This window comes from Anomalospiza imberbis, chromosome 3 (assembly GCF_031753505.1).
Source record: "Anomalospiza imberbis isolate Cuckoo-Finch-1a 21T00152 chromosome 3, ASM3175350v1, whole genome shotgun sequence".
NCBI classification, from domain to species: domain Eukaryota; kingdom Metazoa; phylum Chordata; class Aves; order Passeriformes; family Viduidae; genus Anomalospiza; species Anomalospiza imberbis.
This window is the reverse complement of record NC_089683.1, coordinates 75,396,330-75,416,419: the sequence shown is the minus strand read 5'-3', so window position 1 is coordinate 75,416,419 and position 20,090 is coordinate 75,396,330. Positions and strand designations below refer to the sequence as shown.

General features: G+C 38.4%; 1 protein-coding gene and 1 long non-coding RNA gene across 2 annotated transcripts in view; both read right to left on the bottom strand.

Moving 5' to 3' along the window:
- The window catches only part of PDE10A (phosphodiesterase 10A), a 340,723-nt gene that overhangs the window by 313,478 nt on the left and 7,155 nt on the right, over positions 1-20,090 (bottom strand). The window lies entirely within an intron of this gene.
- LOC137469946 (uncharacterized) lies at positions 15,637-17,771 on the bottom strand. Its single transcript, XR_010996817.1, has 2 exons — positions 17,037-17,771; positions 15,637-16,311 (listed from the first exon to the last, which is right to left on the bottom strand). It is a non-coding gene; the product is annotated as an uncharacterized lncRNA (long non-coding RNA).

Genomic DNA, 20,090 nt, shown 5'->3' with positions numbered 1-20,090 from the left:
TATGCGTAGCCCAGAAGCACCTGTGCATTTTGCTTATGGGTTTGAATATTTTTTTTTTTAATGCTATGAAAATCCCTACCTCAAAGGCCTTTTGGCAAACTATCAGGACAAAAAAAGACCCTAGCAAATAAAGTATATCCTCTGTGATACACAGGCCCTTGTCAGAAGGTAGCAATTAACGTGAGCCACAACACCTAGGCTACTTGTACCAGATATGGAATTAAGGTGGTGTGAAGAGTCAGCATGCAGGAACAAAACATAGGAGGAATTTCAAGACATACAGGTTACCCAGACAACATGGCACAGGACAAAGCTCAAGGGTGCCTTTATGGATGCCTGACAAATACACAGAAAGAGTCTGCAGCCAGCACACTCGTATGGCACACAGGACGTTCCACACCAGGAAGGCAGAGAGTCACTTAAAGCCTTGCAGTGCAGTTCCAGTACTTTTACTTTACAGACATGGAAAAAAAAAATCAAAGCTGCTAGCAAGGAAAGCTATTTTGTGTTAGCTGGACAGAAATTTTTTGAATACAGTAAAATCATTCTACTACTCTGCTATAGGAGAGCAGTTCCCATCAGAATCCTGTCCTTGAGTCTGGCAGCAATCATTTTTCCTAGCCCAAAACCCAGTGAACCATCTGCTCCTCAAGAAAAGATACTTCCTGCTATGATTAGTATGCATTTTGCATACATTCTAGTGAAGCTATTTATTCTCCCTAAGGCCAGTAACACACTAACATAAACTGTTGTCAAAAAGTTAGCAGCAGCTAAACCTCACCTCAGTGTAATTTCCCACCTTTTGGAGGCAAGCATAGAGCCTGGGTGAGCACTGCTCCCTTGTCTCACCTCAGCCCCTCCACCTCAATACCCCAAGGAAATGAACTAAGGAAAGCAGGCAATGTAAGGAGCCAAAGCAAGGGATACATCCTCAGTTTTAGCAGTCAGAAGGCTCAAAACATAGGTGACCCATAGCTTAGAGATGTGAGCATGCTGACACTGCTCTGATGACAGTAGAGCTTTGCAGGGCATGAACAGCGCAGACACCACTGAGGCAGGAAGTCTTCAAGCACTCAAGTGAGCTGGCACACAGATATAATTCTGCTGAGTCACGTCATATGAACCTCACAGGTGGGGGAAGGCAACAGTTCCTCCAATACCTAGCCGGCTTGGAAGGAGTCAATCACATCCAGTATAGCCGAGCAAAGAAACTGTCTCCCACTTGTGCATTTTGTTGCCCGAGTCGTGAGTGGGCTTTTAAAACTGCAATGGCTTAGCAAGGTCTGCCAAAAGCCCCCGACAGTAGCTGCTGCAAAACATTTCTGTGCCTGATTTTAGTTCTTTCAGACAGGTTCACAGATGCACTGAGCAGGGTAAAGGTCTAGGTTGCTTAAGAGAACAAAAATAGCCCTTTTTTACTCTTCCCTGCAACTAGTTCTAACACAACTTTACAAATTTGAGATGCTAGATAGTTTTGCAGTGAAGATCCACAGACACAGAGGTTCACTTTGGAACAAGATTGAACATAGAAATACATTCATCTGGACCATCTTTTTAAAGCATGATATTTGCCTAATTCCACATTCAAGTATTTTAAGGTTAGTTCTGAAAATACCCTGATAGCCGTAACCATTAATGTCTTAAGAACCTATTCAACTGCTTTTTTCTTTTTATATCGCTAAAGCTGAATCAACAAGACTGCAGAGATCTATCTGAGATCAGAGTAACTGCAGAGCTGAATTTAGCCTAGTGGTATTTTTGTTTAAAGGAACAGCACAGAATGGAGAAACACTGTACTCACGAGTGTTTTGGGACGGCATGAAGGACAAACTCATTAGGCTGAAAAGCCGTGCTTTTATCTATATCTAGTAATTGTATGAATAGCATCTTAACTAGTTCATCTGGAGATCCGTTCAGTAACTACTGCTTTCTAAAGAGGTGTTTTTTAAAGAACTTATTACTATATAGAAAAAAAAAAAGCAATACAGCAATTGAAATATATGGAAATACCTGAAATGTGACTAATTAAATTTATGCCTAAATGTCATATTTTCACCAACTCACAGAATTACTTCTCATTTCCAACACAGGATTTTAAGAAGAAAATATATAGTCTCTGCACCTGCCTCCTCTCCCCAAAGTGAACAAAAAATATTTTTAAAAGGCAAGATAAAGGTGCTAAATGCAATTCACAGAAATAATAGAATAATTCAGCTTGGACAGGTTTCTGGGTTTTCTAGTCCAACCTTTTGCTTAAAGCAGGATGAAGCTAAGATCAGGGTTTCATCAACTGAGTCTTGAAAACCTTCAATGGTGAAAGTTGAACAATGTGCTTCATTGCTTCACTGATTTCAGAGTGAAAAAGCTTTTCATTTATAGTCAACCTAAGCCCCTTGTTGCAACTTAGGTCTCTTGTCCTTCTGTCATGCACTGCTCTGAAGAAATTCAGAGATTTTCTCTAGAAATTGGTGGACTACTAGTAGCTGTAGCTACAGTCACCTCTTCTCTAGGCTGAACAAGCCCAATTCCTTCAGCCTCTCTTCACCTGCCATGTGCTCCAGCCGTGGCCATCTTGGTGACCCTCCTCTAAACTCTGTATAATTTAGCAATGTCTTTCTTGTATTTGGGGATCCAAAACTGGACACAGTACTCTGGGGGCAGCCTAACAATTGCTGAGTAGAGGCACATAACCACATCCCTCTACCTACATGCCATACTTCTGTTACATACGTGCTGTTAGCTGCTGCCTCCACTGCCAAGGCACGCTCCTGACTAACATGCATTTTGTCTTCCACCAGGCCCATAAAGTTCTTTTTTGCTAAACTGTTCCTTGGCCTGTATTGTTCCAAGGTAGGGTTTCACCCCACATATGGGACTTGGCATTTGTCCTTGCTAAATTTCATAAAGCTCCTACTGGCCCTTCCATCCATCCCATCTAGGTCCCTCAAGGGTGGCTCTGCCTTTAAGCATTTTGACTGGTTCCTGCAGTTTGGTATCATCTGCAAACTAAGAGCAAGCCTTCCATCATCCCCTCCAGGTCACTGCCAAAGATATTCATTGACAGGTGTCAGGATAGACCCCTGTGGTACTCAGTTCGAGCAGACTTATTATATGTTCATTGAGAACATACCCATCTGGTACATCCAAAGTCTGAGCATTGAACAAGCAGACAGGATTTCAAGTCATAAAAGTATAGCAGCATATCTAAATTTAATATTTAATCTAGTTATAGAAATCAGCTGTTGTTATTTACATTACCTAACTTTAGCATTAAGCCTAGTCACTGCTGCCTCCCTTTTTAGTCAGCAGAGAGAAAAAAAAAATCAGAAAAAGCTGGAGACCAACTGGTTGGACAGCAGCTCTGTAAAAACAGATGTCAAACAACAGGGTGTTGACAAACTGGAGAAAGTACACTAGTGGAGCACCAAATGCCTAAGACTGTTACTTAAATAGCTGAAAGTACTAGATGATATGCCAGGAGAGGCTAGAGGAACTGGGTTAGGTTACTTGAAAATGAGTAAACCAAAAGCCAATTGCTGAATTCAACAAGCTAAAGGCGAGTTGTAGAGAAGGTGACATAAGAGTTTTCTCACAAGTGTACAACAAAAGAAGAGACAATTTGTGACAAATTGTGATGCTGGAACTTCTGATCAGACATAGGGAAAAAATAATCAAAGTGTTTCAGCACTAATAAAGGAGCTCAGAGGGGCTGCAAACTCTTCATCCTTGGATATTTTCAAAACTCAACTAGAAACTGGATAAGCCTCGGGCAATCTGATCTAACTTGGAAGTTAGCCAAGATCTGAGCAAGAGGTTGGATCAGTGACTTTAAGAGGGCCCTGCTAGTCTAAATTTTTCTGTGATTCTATGAGAAAGGCTCCTCCAGTGGGTGATTCATCTTGTCTTAAAATAGGTGTCTAAAATAGATTAGATGAATCACCATCTGGTGGTGCCTGTGTCTCACTGTAAATATTCTCCACTGAATACAAAGGCAACCTAAGCTGACCAGCTATGATTAAATGACTTACAGTGAGACATCTGTAAATTTGAAGAGATGGAAATCATCATTAGTGACTTGTGCCCCAAAATGATAGAGTTCTTGCCTTGTTTACATATTACCCCTTTAGGGCATGAACCACTTCCTTAACAAACAACCTCAGTTGTGGGAGAAGGTGGACAAAACCCTCATATAACACACAAAAATTAAAGTAACTTAGAATTAGATCTATACAGCTATCTTAAGCTATCTTAAGTTTGATGCCATATGAGCAATTCTCCTCATAATGCAATGGGTACAGTTTTATGGTTATTATTTAATATATTACATATATTACAATATGTAATATTTTGTTATTAAAGACAGCTGACAAATTCAAAGCTGATAGGATGGTTTTCCCTAGCATGAGGAAATTTCTATCATCACAGCCTTATATATTAAGATATAAAGGAGATAAAGGAGATATCCTTTATTGGATAAAGGAGAATGAATTTAAATGCCCAGGTCATATAATTTTAAAAAATTGTTGTTGTTATTATTTTTATTATTATTAACTGTAAATTATTTAAGAACACAGTTTAGAGCTGTCTGAAATATTCATTGACAAGAAAAGCCACAGATGTTTAACGCAAATAAGTAGGAACCATTGAAGTTGCAGGCCTTTTTTTTGACCTTGGAAACAGTATTTAGCTAGAAAACATTTCTTTCTTCCTGGAAATTGGAAGGAAAGAAAAAAGAAGGTAGGTAAAAAAAGAAAAACCAAGTCTTTTTTCAGCCCTCCAGATAAACAGAATGACCCTCTTTTCTTCTATCTGAAAAACTGAAATATAATTAAAAGTATTAAATGAATTTTAAAAGCCACTTTAACAACAATTAATGTCTACATAATTGTCTTGGCTACCTGACTAATAAAATCAGTGTAACTTTTTCCTATGGGAAATGGTATTTTTCCTACATACACTAATTAAGTTCCATTTTCCATGTTCCACAGATCCTCCCAAAGCAAATTTCCCTGTTGTTTGCTTGATATCTAGCACCCATTTTTTTGGTACATCGCACAAGGGCAATGATGTTCCCAGGCTGCAAAAAATCACCCAAAATGAGAGCACTACCACAGAAAACTGTGGTTGAAGGCAACTGGATAAAACAGAAGGAGCAATGAACTTTTATTACATGTGCTTTGTTTGGCAGCAGAAACAAAGTTGGGCGTGCCAAGATGAAAGCAAATACTTTCTGAAAAAGACAGTTCTGGTTTTGCCATAGCTGACAAAGTCTATGAAACTATCTCACAGGTCCTCCAACCAGCCCTGCCTGCAAGGAAGTCACTCAACACATCCCTGAGCAAGACAAGAGGGGAGTGGAAGGACAGAGAGACAAGTGACAAATAGATTTCCTCATAAGAAATGGTCCTGAGCCAAGCACCACCTCTCAAAGCAGCCTATTTGGTAGTTTAGAAAGCAGTCCCTCTTGGTAACGACTTCCCTGTACCAGAAGAACAAATTCAAAGATGAATGCTCATGCCCTGTTGTCACTTGGCCATCAATAAGAATGTTCTAAGCATCTCCAGAGAATATGAATCAAAACTTTACAAAACTATTAACATGTATTAGGTCCAAAAACAGTCTACCCTGATTAAGGAGAAAAGTCAATCCTATAGAAGTCTTTGCCAAAACCACCAAATCTAAGATTTTACATTTCACTCCTGTATCAGAACCACTGTTGGAACTTTTAATATTTCAGCTATGCAAATGTGAAAATTTTATTATTTTACAATGAACAGAGACCAATTCACACATGCTTATTCTGAGAACTAGTCTTTACTCACAAGGCATTCTGTTAGCTAATTGTAAGGAAATTTCCTTGTGAACAAAAATATTTCAGATTCTGGGTTTTATTTTAGGGCATTAAAATTTCTATATTGACACATACCCAATACCATCAGATCTTATTTTTCTTTTGAACTGAGAACTATGAAATATTGAATCCCATGTGAGAATGTGTATAAGACGTCTGGTTTTAAAAGAAGCTTGCCCATGCTCTTCCTATAATAAAGCCAGATCAAAAACTGCAGGGGCAACCTCTTAGAATTTTGAATGAGTTTTAGTCTTTACAAATATCTTCCAGCATGTTCAGGTAGTCAGATTTAATCACACATTCTGGGGAAATATTTATTTCCTGTATAGTTTTTAGTACTTTGTGCTGACAACTCTCATGCTTTATTATATTTTGTCTTACCCTGAAATGCCATCCTATTTTGCATGACTGAATTTTGGAAATCTCAAATTAATTCACTGTAACTACGGTAAAACCATAATGTATTAAGTCATTCTATGAAAAGTCTTCATCTCCCCACTCCACATAGGAAAAAGAAAAAAACAGCCATAATTATGAAAAAAGAAGAGGAGGTATATAAGAAACTGTCATTTGTCTGGCTTGGCTACTCAAAATTTTTCCAACCTAATTCCACAGATCAGTAGAAAAAGAAACAGTTTAGTGCTTCCTTATAACTTGTAAGGGCTAAACATTGACTTTCATGTGGGGACAAGTTTGTGATATAACTTGAAATCAAAGTCATCACTGATTTACTTCAGCAAATTTACAAGCTCTGATTGTGACAAAAAAAAATTGGCTCAATTTGAAAGTGAAAGCATGTTTTTAATCAAGCTTTGGAACGTAAGAGTGACACAGAGAACCTCATTCATCAGACATATGAAAAATAGCTAACGCTACTGAGCAACAGCTAAGTAAATGCAACTGCCATTTATCAAAACCACACAAATACCAGTCTCAGTCAAGAAGGTATTTCAGAATTTAAAAAATTATTTTGAGTTAACAGGACTTCAATTTTTAAAATGTTTTTGAAAAATAATTTATAGGTAAAGGAGAAAAAAAGATTCCAGATTTTCAAAACTGGGTCAAAACCAGTCTAACTGCATATTGACATTCGCAACCACAGTGTGTAAGCACTGCTGACATATACATAAGGAAACACTGAAAGCACCTGGAAGGCACAGACTCAAGAGAGTAACATGGAAACACAGAGTCATTCAGTAAAAGCTCTGGCAATTTTCAGACCAAGTCTCCACTCTTCCATTCAAAATTTGCAGGAATTCAGATCTATACCAGAACAATAGCATCTCTTCAAGTACATGAAGAGGGACAATGTTGGAGCAGAGAATCTCAGAGTAAGTGAGATAAAACTTTTAGATGTCTAATCTGAAAGGTTTACTCTTAAAAACCTGGAGAATAGGAAGTTGAATACTTCCTAAAGAGGGAAGACACCTACAAGACACCTACAGGGAAGACACCTGTACAAGACAGACACCTACAGAGCACCAGTCTTCTTACAGAAACATTATAAACATTACTCAAATGAGGTATCAATTAACTCTTCTAGGCCATATGTCACTAAACACAGCAGAGTAACTAGACACATTCAGAGAGATTGCAAGCAAGAGGACAAAAATAATGAAAAGGTACAAAACCATTTAGTGATGATACAATGAACTAGGGGAAAAAAGGGAAAGGTGATTGAAAACCAGCTTATTCTCTCTCAGCTTTGTCTGACTTTTCAATAGTATGGAAGCATGCAAAATAATTTAGCAATTAAGGGTCAATGTTAACTTCATGCCAAAGGAGTAAAATGAGAACAGCTCTTTCACATCTCTCATGTCTTGAGGTTTAAAACGGATGTATGGAAACATCATGCTGCCAGGTTCACATCATTCTGCTCCAGGGTAAAAATTCATCCTCTGCTGACAGACATCAGAAGCTGCTCCTCTAATTCTCTTTCCCCACATAAGAACTGTTTGCCTGTTCTTTGGGAGGATCCAAGACCACCTGAGACAGCATGGTTACATCTGCTGCCCAGAATCAACTCTGTCCCTTGAACAGTAAAGACCTGTCCTCTTACCTCTCAACACAACATCATTTTCCCAGTTCCTGCTGGAACTGTTTTGCCTGTTCCAAGCAGCATGCCAGGACACTCCTGAGGCGTATAGTAGTTATGGACCCCTCCAGGTGACTTCTCCATCACACCCAACTCTGACCTGGCAGTTTCCTACTGAATGGTTTTCCCTGCTTTGCAGGATAATGCTGACTGGGGAGCAGTATGACTGTGGCAGAACACATTCTCCTACCATGTCAGACTATCTAATACATTAAAAAAAGAATAGCCTAACTTCATGCTTAACACCTCTCACTCTCTGGCTGTTCTTGGCACGCTATTTTTATATATATTAGAATAAAAAAGTTTACAATGTGTTCAGTAAGCTGAGAGCCAAAGTGAGGCCATCCTTCAAAAATGTTCAGTTTCCTACTCCCAACAAACTGCTCCTACACTAATGTCTGCAACTAGACTCTTTGTACTAGAATGGAGTTTCAATTTTTCATAGATTTATTTTTTGTTGCAGTGAAATTGTTATAAATTATAAAATTCATCAAAAGCTGCCCTACAATAAGAAACAAACAAACCAACAAAAATATCCCTACCCTAACCACAGGAAAAGAAAAAAACAACAAGCCAGAACAATTTCTGAAGGATGGCTTGTGTTATACCTAGAAGAATCTAGGGACTTGCATAGAAGATTTCCCAGAACAAGTTTAATGCTCTGGCCATAAATGAGGAGAAAGAACAGAGCACATCTGAGAAGGATGATAAAACACACAAGAAAGAATATAGGAAAATAGAATAACATCAAACTGGCTTTTGCTAAGACTTATTCTTGGTTTGTCCAAATTTGATATGTTTCCTTTTGCTCTTCCACAGTACTCTCACTGACCTGCACAGATGCGAAGCAGTCATAAAGCTTTTGTACAATCTGATCATCCTCCACAATAATTTTTAAGCCATAGCATTATTGGTCAAACCTTGATTTATATTTATCTGCGAACTAATCTAATTAAATTATATACTACATCAACAACAACAATAATAACAAATAATAATAATAATATATATTGCTACACTTCATAACATGGCTGGAAAACTCTGGATAGAACTGTAATCTCCTGACAGATTACTGGCGATTCCAGATCCTTGTCCATTGTGCCCAATAAATGCACATGCTTGACTGCTTTCTTATTGTAAAAGTTAAAACTTAAAAAATAGGGCCATAAAAAAAAAAAAAAAATAAAACACACCAAAAAAAAAACAGTAAGACAGTTCAGAAGTGCATTTCAATGTGATTACAATACTTTTTTGGTAAATTAAACCACAGCCTTTGGCCACAACATGACCCAAAGCATGTTGTAATGGTCCACAAATTAAGTGCTTTCTATATGTTATGCCTTAAGTATGTAATGCAAAACTTGGCTTCATTGTACTTTGAAATACAGGAAGATAATTTTTTTATGTCCTATGACACAATGCTTTAGTAAAAATAATGATGTTTCAAGAACTTGTAATATTTGCAGAAAAGAACATTTCAGCAAGGAAATACATCTTTGGAGCATTTCTATTTTTACAGTGAGGCAAGCTACATCAGCTTAAAAAAAAATCACAACAAAACCAGCCTACACAAATACGTTTCAGGTTTTCTCTTGCTACAACCTCAACATGAGAATATCCCTCATGTACATCTGTACACCACTAGACAAGTTCTCTCACACACACGTCCTTTGACACAAACACTCCTGCCTTTGCATGCTTGCACACAAACACTGCACTCACATGTTAAGCTTCTCACACATAATCAATCCTCAAAGCTCTGGCGCTCTCTCACACAAACACAGACGTGCTTCATACTTTCTCCTGCATCAGAAAACCATGTGAACCATCTGTCACTATTTAATCTCCCAACCCAAGCCAAGCAAATATGTCCCATCTCAACCCTAGACGCCCCAGTCAGCCTTTCTAGCAATACACTCTTCACAAATAGACCACTGTTTTTGCTGCTGCCTACCTAACATTAATTTGTTTTCCACTCCATCTCTTCTCCTTTTGCTGCCATGTGCCCCACTGAAGGCTCTATTTTGCCTCTCTTTACAGAAGTCAGGCCTCAAGCAGTCCAGGGTTGGATATTGCATAGCCAAGGCCAAGACACGTTTTGCAACAGGCAGCATACCACAAACTACACACCAAGATCAGTGAGCACCACAGATTTCCCTTTTCGTTCATAACTTCACCCTTCTCTGGTCTCTGATTGGCAAGTGTTTAGGCAAATGGACACAGAGAAAGAATCTTTTTTTAAAGAGATAGTAGTTATCATCAGAAGAAAGAAACCTTCACTTCAAAACCTTGACTGACTATACTTTCATTTCATAGGTGAAAAAGCAAGAAGCAATTGTATTGTTTGGGGGAAAGTCCCTCAAAACACAGTCTCAGGACAGAAGGGCCTAAAAGAAGCCTGAAAGCTTTGGTGTGTAAAAGACAGGCTGGAAAAAACACAGAAGAAAAAAGACCACCTTGTTTTAGGGATCTCAGAAGTGCTGCTGAAAGCTGCACTTGGAAGGAATGGCATCAAAAGCAAGGCTTAAGTACTTTCAATGTTTCAGGGAATGTAACAGTACCCCGCATAACCAGTGCAGAAGGCTACTATTGGTCCCAAATATGTTTATTAAACTCTATGAAATATGTCTCCCAATGAAATGTCTCTTCAAACCACTGTTCTTTCTTTCCACAAATGAGAACATCTATCTTTTGTACTAGAGAGACCCCTCAGGATCTCTGAGGGTGGTACTGCCACACTGGAGATTATGCCAGTCCTGAAAAATTAGAGCAAATACCTTTCTGAAGACAGACCCTAAAGACAAACCTCAGCATCTCCAATACTGAAAAGTCTCCACATTAAACCACAGAGTTTCTGGTGCACGTAGCATGGACCAAGCCCACATCTACTCCTAAGAAAGGAACCAACACATAGTGGATGTTTTGTTGCTTTCTTCTAAAGATGATGAAGTTGGCAAGCATTTTAAGAAAGGCTTAGATAGATACAGATTCCAGCTTTACCTAAATATTCACTTTATCAGGGGGAAGGCAGTGGGAGTAGTGTCTGCATACCTTTTGAAAAATAAATTATTGCATAATTTCTGTTTGTACAGCACTTGGGTTAATGCCACCTACTAGGGCTGTGACCTACAGCAAAGACTTTGGGAGAGGGGGCACCTCCCTCTTTTGGGAAATGGAGCCACAGGTGAGAAATCTCTGCAGGCAATTAAATTGTTTTACTAACAAGTGAAAGAAAAGTGGGGAGAAACTAACATTTAAAAGTCTAGGAACCATACACTTTCAGCAGGACTAGTCAGCAGACTTTAGATGTTACTGCAAAATAGGGCGAGCTTAGGCAAGCAAAACCCTCAAGCATATCAGCCTTTTCTAAAAGCAAATTCCCTAGAACTGCCTGTCTTCAGCACATACAGCAAGTAGCCCATGCAATGGCATGAGCAGACTTCAGGATAGAGAAACCTGTCTGCTCCATGACCACCTGACCTCAATGAAATTAGTTTCAATTTTTTCCTTGATGTCAAGCTTCTTTCACATTTCACAACACACACCTTTCACCTAATTGTAGCTAGTGTCTGTGCCCTAGGAGAAAATAAATTGAGACAGAAAACTTGAGCAAGTAACAAGGATTCTTAAAATTATTATTAAAAAAACCCATATGAGGACTGTTAGCAGCAAATGAAAAATGTTTCATGATATTCTACTTAGGTCTTTTTTATTCAGCTATTGTAATAACTATTACTTTTAAATTGTGATTAAGCCTTAAAGGAAAGAGACCGTTAATTACCCTAGAGAGATACCAGCAAATGAAAGATGGTTGGACAGTGGCTAACCCCCAAATGCTGTCCTACTGCTTCATTCCTAGAGATGTCCCCAAACCTTCTAGTGACAAATTGTGTATGTTTCCAATGGAAAAGACCAGGATGGAACTATTTCAAGGGAGCAGATTGCTATAGGTGGAGAGATGATTTGTAAAGGTGGCTGAGAGATTGTGGTTTTTAACTTCAAGCTAAATATTAATGACAAGTTAGCAAAATATAGTTAGCAAAAATCAGGAAAAAACCTTTTCCTATTACAAACTTACAAGAAACTATACTCTCAGGTTTTTTGGTGGGTTTTTTTTGTTTGTTTTTTGGGGGGTTTTTTGTTTGTTTTTTTGTTTGTTTTTGTTGGAACAACATGGAAGCTGGTCCTTCTACCTAGGACTTGGATGTTCAGTGAGCCTGCCAGAAAACACCAGGTAACATTTCTCAGGCTGTCTTTGGTCTCTTCTTAGACTATAAGAAAGATCTACATAACCCAAGTGGAAAAGCAATCCGTGTTCTCTTTTCCAGTGTTATCCTGCCATGAACCATTGACAGAACCTGCTACTTTGATCCCTATGCACATGTGAAAACACAAAGCAAACAAAGTCAATATAGGTTTTTTTCTTAAAGCAGCTACTGTTCAGTGCTTTAACTGGTGATAGTCCTCCTCCAGTATATCCTAGTGCTGGGAGATAGTTCCAGTAAACACAACATGAAGCACATCTCAAATGTCCATTTTATTTAAAACCAAACAATCCTGCCCTTCTCTCCACTCTCCAAAAAAACACCCCTCCCTTCACTTTCACCTCAAGGCAAGCCAAAGGATTTTCCAAGGGGAAGGGTTTGTTTATATTACCTGTCTGTTGCTTAGACAAGAAGCAGAAGCCAGTAACCTTGAAATAAAGCATCTGTTCAAACTACCGTAAGATTAACGACCCACTTTGGAGGCAAATGAAAATCTCTCCAGATGAGGGAAAAGAAGTCTGGACAACTCCAAAGCCAGATTTTCAAACAGTAATTGACTAATCTGTAGGTAGAACAATTACAGCAGAGAACATGGCTGCTTACAACTCCTACTAAAGAAAGAAATCCACTTACAATAATCTGGATAGTTCACCTCCTGCACTGAAAGAACACTCACAACATGTGTAATGGGTTTCAAATGTGAAATTTTCATGAAAAGACAACAGAAAACATCCATATGCCATAATAGCTTTTTAAATAAAAGCATGGGGGGTTATTACACACTATATTCAAAAGGAAGTATTTATTTCAATAGTTGTTGCTTAGAGTCTCACACGAGATTCAAGTTAACCACCTTAATCATCAAGAATATTCATAGCAGGCCAAGCAGCTCAAGCAGGGTAGAGAACAATAAATGAATGTTCATCTCAAATTGCTTTTCCCAAGCAACATCATTTGTTGCTCTAGATCAGTTAAGCAGAGCCCAATTGTTTTGGATGGCTTAATTTAATGTACCATATTCTGTACCACATCAACAAGGATAAAGTGAATAGCAGAAATAAAATTATATTCCTAGCTATGCTAAAATTCAAATTATTGAACTTAATAATTTATATTTGGAAAAGATAGCTAAATATCAATATAATATCTGAAACTGCAAAATTTATATCATTTGTAGAAGTCACCATCTCTAAGAAGTAACCAAAAAAAAAAAAAAAATCAACAGATTCCAGCAACTAGAAGTATCTCTTCTGGCAGATGGAGAAGTTATGGCCAATACCAATCCAATAGTCAAGCGGAAAAATTCTGGAGTAAGAAAAGAGAACAGGTACAAAAGCAGTTTTTCCAGAGGGAGATTTCAAACTTGACAAGCATATAAAATTTTTTAATTATAATAACAAATAACTGTACCAATATCCTGCTCCAGTCCTGTAACCATTTCCCCCATACTTTCAGTACAACTTTAACTCACACAAGTATCATCCGCTCCACCTGCATAATTCAAGTTTGGGTTTTTTTGACTTGGTGTTTCTCATCTTCTGCTGCCTGACAAACTCCTAAGTGATTTCAAAATAAAAAAGCCCAAATGAAACAAACCAGTATAAGAAATCACAAAATTCAGTCTACAGACTTGACACCAAAACTCATCCTTCTTTCCTTCTTCACTCCCTAACTGCTTCCTTACCAAGTCACAGATCTGACAAGATGTCCATGCTCTAGAAAGCAAGGTAGATTTAGAAAGAGAAGGAGGAAGAAGAGGAGTTTTTACCATGTTGAAAAAGCAGAAAATGAACAAAGATGGGTACAAGTACAATTACATGTAGGCAGCGCAAAGAGACATTTGGGGCTATTTAGCATCACCCTGATGTCTTTGTGCTCTTCAGTGATTAACAGACTGCAAGAGAGAATATCTGCTTCTTCCAAGTTCACTCAGCTGATGAAATAGCTGAAGACATTCATAACTTCTGACCTCAGCTGAAGGGTTGGTCATAATAATGTAACACCTATCATATCTGGTCATAATTTAAATAAAAATAACTGGAGTCTTCTGAGACATAACTCGACGGTTCAGGAACAAAAAACTACTTACAAGAAAAACAAAACAAACCACAAAAATACCACCAACAAAAAACACAAAAAAACCCCATAAACCTAACCTGATATTAATAATGTGTAGGCATATCATTAAAAGTATTAAAAACAGGACTTCAGAAATAACTTCTGAAATTTTACAAATACCACGCTCCACACATATTCCATCTCTAGTGACCCTGGTACCATACCTGTACAGTTCAACAGCATTTGCAACAGCACCACCATGGCATCCCCTTTTATGCACTTACTTAAGGTCTCTGATTTCTAATAAAATGAGAAAGTTTAAGAGAACTAAAAGTTACTGAAAATCAGAGCTGTACCAGCAGTTTCCAGTGATGACCTGGTATGATTTTTCCCTCAGCTGATATCCAAGTAGTTAAGGAATTTATATAGTCCATCCCAGTTCATTCATTTCAAAATTAACTTTCTGTACCATACATCTGGAGGATGGAAGAAAATGGTTAAGGAAAATCATTAGCTTATAAGTGATTGTAGCATTATTCAAGTTTTGTAAATTAAGCATGAACAACTGGAGAGGAGGAGAGCCAAACAGTGCTCCATAAGAGAATTTGGAGGATCATTTTAGACATAAAAACTAAAAAAGTAATAATGCAACTTGGAAAAATGATAATATGGTGGAGGAAGCTGTAAAACAAAGTCACAGCTGATTGGATTTTTTCCTGGATTTCTACTCTCAATAAATCTGCATTAAAATCCTTATTTTTTTCTTTATTGCAAGGAAGAAAATCCAGCTTGTGTTTCAAGAGCCATGTGGAAAACCCCTCCACAACCAGGAGCAAAGAGCTCCACTGGCTGAACACAGCTCTACAGTAAACTTGTACTACTACAGCCTTACTGGTGTCCTCCTCAGTAACACCCACGCCCATTATTTTTTTCTAAATTCTTTTGCATGGAATGTACAAAAATTTTTTAAATTTTTTGTAATTTTTTATAGTTAACAAACACTACTGTCCCCCAAAAAAAGAAAACCACTCAAGAAAAAAAAAACAAAAAAAAAAAAACCAAACCAGAAGAAAAACAAAACAACACCACAAAACAAAACCAGTAAACCATTCTTCATTATGACCAAGTGGGATTTGTTTCCCTTAGACTATATTTAGTGGGCAGCAGAAAATAAACAAAAATGCAACCACCCTAAAGCAATACTCTCTGATGGCAAATAAAAGGTGTGTCTAAGTACCCCCAGAAACGTGTTTTAATGAGTCAATGAGTTTCTCTTTTTATGGGGTAGTACAAAAACTTGTCACAGCAGACTAAAATACTAAGAATGTTTGGTTATTTTAAAATAAACTTCGTTTCAAACAAAAAGGTTGATCAAAAAAGAATTTACGTATGTCTAACATAATTACTTTAAAAAATACTGACTTTTGGTTTTATTAAAAGGAGATAGGATATTAAACTCAGTGAAGAGTCACCTTCAAATGGTAACATAGTGCAAAGAACCATCTTACCATATTGGAAAGAGCCATAAGCTATTTCATATTTTAATTTGTATAAACTAACTGGTGTCATTCAAGCTGAGTCACAACAAGCTTGCAAAGACCTGAAGTGCCTGTAGGTACTCGGAAACACAGCTCATTGGTTTGGAGCTCACAAAATGCCACGTGAGACACTCTGTGGTTTGCCATGACTATGAACACAACACACAGCAAGATATTTTTCCTCGGCTTTTTAGCTTGCAGGTATCCATGCAAAACACTCTGGCCAGATCCTACTTGAGTTTGTTTGCCTTTGGGTACTTTCTTCCCCATCCTGCCATTTGAACAGCGATGGTGTCACAGAGCACAGATACTGAACTTTCAGAGAGATGGGCATTTCTGAGGAAAAGGGAAATTGTATGAGAAAACTTAATAAAGGAGAAGATAAGAGTAAGCAGACCAGGCTTCCTACTCTCTTTGCAGACCTACCAGAAAACACACTCTGCCCCATTTGCTGCTTCCCTTCTGTTGATCTCGTGTTTGTCTTCACACAACTCGATAGTACTTCTGTGAGTCAAAAAAAGCACTTTTGACAAAACTGCCTTGCTGAAGTATTAAGAGAAGAGACAAGTAAATAGAGGGCGGTAAAGAAGGAAGAACACGATAACTTCAAACACACAATAAAAACAAACCCAAAAACCATAAAATTAGCAATTTAAAAAATAGAGCCAGATGTGTGTGCCAGATTTATTAGATTACAGCATCTCTGGGGCAGGGACCACGCAAGACAAGGTGCTTATTCAGTGCTCAAGTACAAGTTTGCCATCAGCTGAGGCTGCCTTTGGACATGACCTCATTGTAAAAACATTACCCTCAATCACAGTGGTCCTTGAAAACTGCCTCCTGGCTAGTTGATTGTTATTACAGATTTCACAGTAGCTATTAGGTATATTTGCATCTGTATCTTTAAAATCAGGAGTGAGAGAGAAAGAGATACCTGGGGAGTTGCGGGGGGAGAAATAAAAAAGCATGTCTGAACAGATGATCTTTACAGTTCCCTCCTCCTGCTGCTAGAAGCTTCCCACTCAGCTTCTGCTCCTATTTGTTCATCTTTCTCTGGCAATAACGACTCTTAACTGTGTTAATTTTCTTTTTTGTGGGTTAATGTTGGGTAACGTGCTTGCAATTGCCCACAACTAATAGATTTCCAGTGATTGACTTTACTGCACTCCTGGCAGTAAGTAGAGCATATTTCTTGAACCAGGGTCATTTAAAAGGATTCCAGAAAGTACCTTCAGACATTTCATGGCTTCATTTAAACAGCTACTTCCTTGCTTCCATGCAGAATTTTGAGCAGGAGGACAGAATCTTCAAAGGGAGGTCACTGTCCTCTAGAAATTAAGTTAGAACCATTTCAAGAGTTTGAACAAAGCATGACCTTTTATTCATTTATTTATTTAAGGCTAAACTTGGCAGATATGAGAATATCCAACTGTAGTTAGACAGCCATGATCTCAGCCTCTGGCTGTGCAAAGACATCTTAAATCTGTAGGTTCTGTGCAGATCCAGGGGATTTTTGCCAAAAAGTCTCCTGAATAAAAATTAAATATTCCTTCATGTTAAGCTGTACAATTTTCTCTTCTTCCTATCCTAGCCTATTATAATGCCGAATTAAAAATATATAATGCTTTAGGATTAGCACTGCTTATACTGCAGTTTCCCAGCCAAAAATGACTGCTATAATTCTTTAATGATTTCAAAAAGGTTAAGTGCCACATATCTTATGCCTTTAAAAACCAGTGAGGCACAGCCTTTTCCTAATTACTGTCCAGTTCCCTGGGAGTGAGAAGGGAACAAGACATAGGCCTGCCAAGGAAAATCTTGGGAGCACCCAATGCCTCTGTTGCAGTTGCAGAATGAATGGCATTTGTCAAAAGCATTCTGTGAGAATGTGGCAGTGGCATATGAGAAGCCACTTACATTAGTTTCTGAGGCCTAGATAAAGGATTATCTAGATGCTTTGACCCTTCAAAACCCCCCCAAAAAGCTGTATACAGCATATATATATATATATAAAACTACATTGGTCTCTTCCCAGTGTTAATCTACCACTTCCCTCAATCAAGCAGCTTCAAATCTTCAGAAAATCTTTTCCAAGTTTACATCTGCAGCATTAGCAGAGGTGTACATGCAGGTTTCTTTGCAAATACTGGCTACCACTAGCCAGGACTGTGGCTTTGTATTTCACAGAGCAAAGAGAAAATGATGATGACTTGTAGCTTTTTAACTATCACCGCAGACTAACTGCAGTGAGTCTCCTTCCGCCAGATGTGGCAAAGGAAGGTGTGTGGCCAGGTCACAGTTATCTTCTGATGTAGTTTTGAGTCTGCAGGGCTGTGCACTGACATTGTCAGTGTGCCAGCTATAGGCCCTTCATCTGGTCAGATTCTTGCGTCTCCTGTGCACCTTCAACCCCTTGCCTAAACCTCAGCATGTGGTTCTTGCATACGGCACTGAAATCCCAAGTGCCCCACTTTCAAGAGCCAAAGGAAGCATATACCATTTGAAATTAACAGGCTCTGCAAGTCAAAGGACAAGTTATACAATAACAGCCAACATTCAGACGGGCTCTGCAGAGAACTATCTGGATACTAAGAATGAACCTTTTTCTGGTACCATGACCAGAACCTAATGCAATCCACATGACCCTACATGGGCCGCAGCACCATCTCCTGGAATCAGAAATTTCATTGCAAGAAAATGCTGCAGTTCTTCAAGTACTGTGAAGAGAATCAAGCAAAATGAACAAGAAAGTCCACCAACATTTCCAAAACACTGTAGGCAAGGGGCTGGAGTCAACGAATGCCAAAATTGGCCTGCACAACATTTCTCATGTTTCCAAGAAATTACTGAGGTTCTTAAGAAGTCAAGGAAGATCAGCAAAGAAAAGAGAACAGTCCGCAGTTCACTCCACACAACTGAGGACACTCTTCATGCTCTGCAGGCACATAGAGCTGTTAGTTATCACTTCCCAGATAAGACTTCCCACAATGCAGCTCTGGGAACCTGTGTTAGGTTGGCCCTTGAAAGAGGCTACAAGTACTCATGCAGTCTTATATAGATGGCACAAAAGAACTGAAAAGCAGTAGGAAGACCACTGATTCAATCTTTTTATACAGCCTCTAGGTGTGAATGCTCCTAGTCCCACTTATGGCCAGGTCACACAAAGTTGAAGCTCACCTATAAATCATTAGCTTTTTTTCCCTGAAGACAGCTGGAGAGCTTGCATGGACTAAACTTTGTTAAAACATAGATGCACTATCTGAACTTACTAATTTGCAAACTTCAGTTCCAAAACATAACATTAGAAGGTGGTTAACAACATACAGGGCAGATCTGCAAAGCCTAAATAATAATTATCACATAAGCCTATGTTGGCTGTATCTATACTAAAGGAAGTATAACAGAAAAAAAAAGTGCAGGTGAATAAACAGTAAAAGTGAAAAATAAATCTTTATTGGCATGGGCAAAGCCTAGAAAGCCAACCCAATTGCATATAGAACAGTCAGATTTGTTACTCTAACCTAAGAGCTACATAAGACTAAAACAAAGGCATCATCATGACTATGAGAAAAGAGCTATTTGTTATAACTATTACTTCATAGTGCTATCATATATGACTCCTCCACCTCTTATTCATATTGTACTGGTTTTAACTTTCCCATATTATATCTGGGCCCAATACAAACTGAAAAACAATGTATGAATCAATCCATTACCAGCTGCCCCTCAGCTCTAATACAGTACTCAAGTAAACCACAGTTTGGGTGGCTTTAATACAGCTTGACACCGGAAATACAGCTGCTCATTCCATATGTGATCAGACATACTAGGAACGGATTTAGGAGCACAAGCTCAATTGCCCAATGTGTGGGCACACCTTAAATATCAACATTTGTATCCATCACACTGGGACTGAATTGATAATCAGACAAACCAACTGTATTCTAGCCCATCACACCCAGACAGCATCTCTCTTCTCCTCCAGCACAAAGCCACAACTGTCACTCACTGAGTTGCCAAGCTTTCTACATTATCATTAGTAACTTAAAAACAGGATTATGCTCAAATAGTACAGAAACTTTAGGGCCACAGGCTGAAAACACTTAGTGACTTCATTAATGATCAAGTGCTTCATTAGAGATTAGAGTCTCTACTCTTGTGTATTAACAACACAATGCCTTTAAAAAATAAATAAATCTGCATTTTCATGTCACTTGCCTTTTGCATCTCTCCTTCCTTCCCTCATAGAAGCACTGGACTCAGATATGTTCAGAAACCATCCA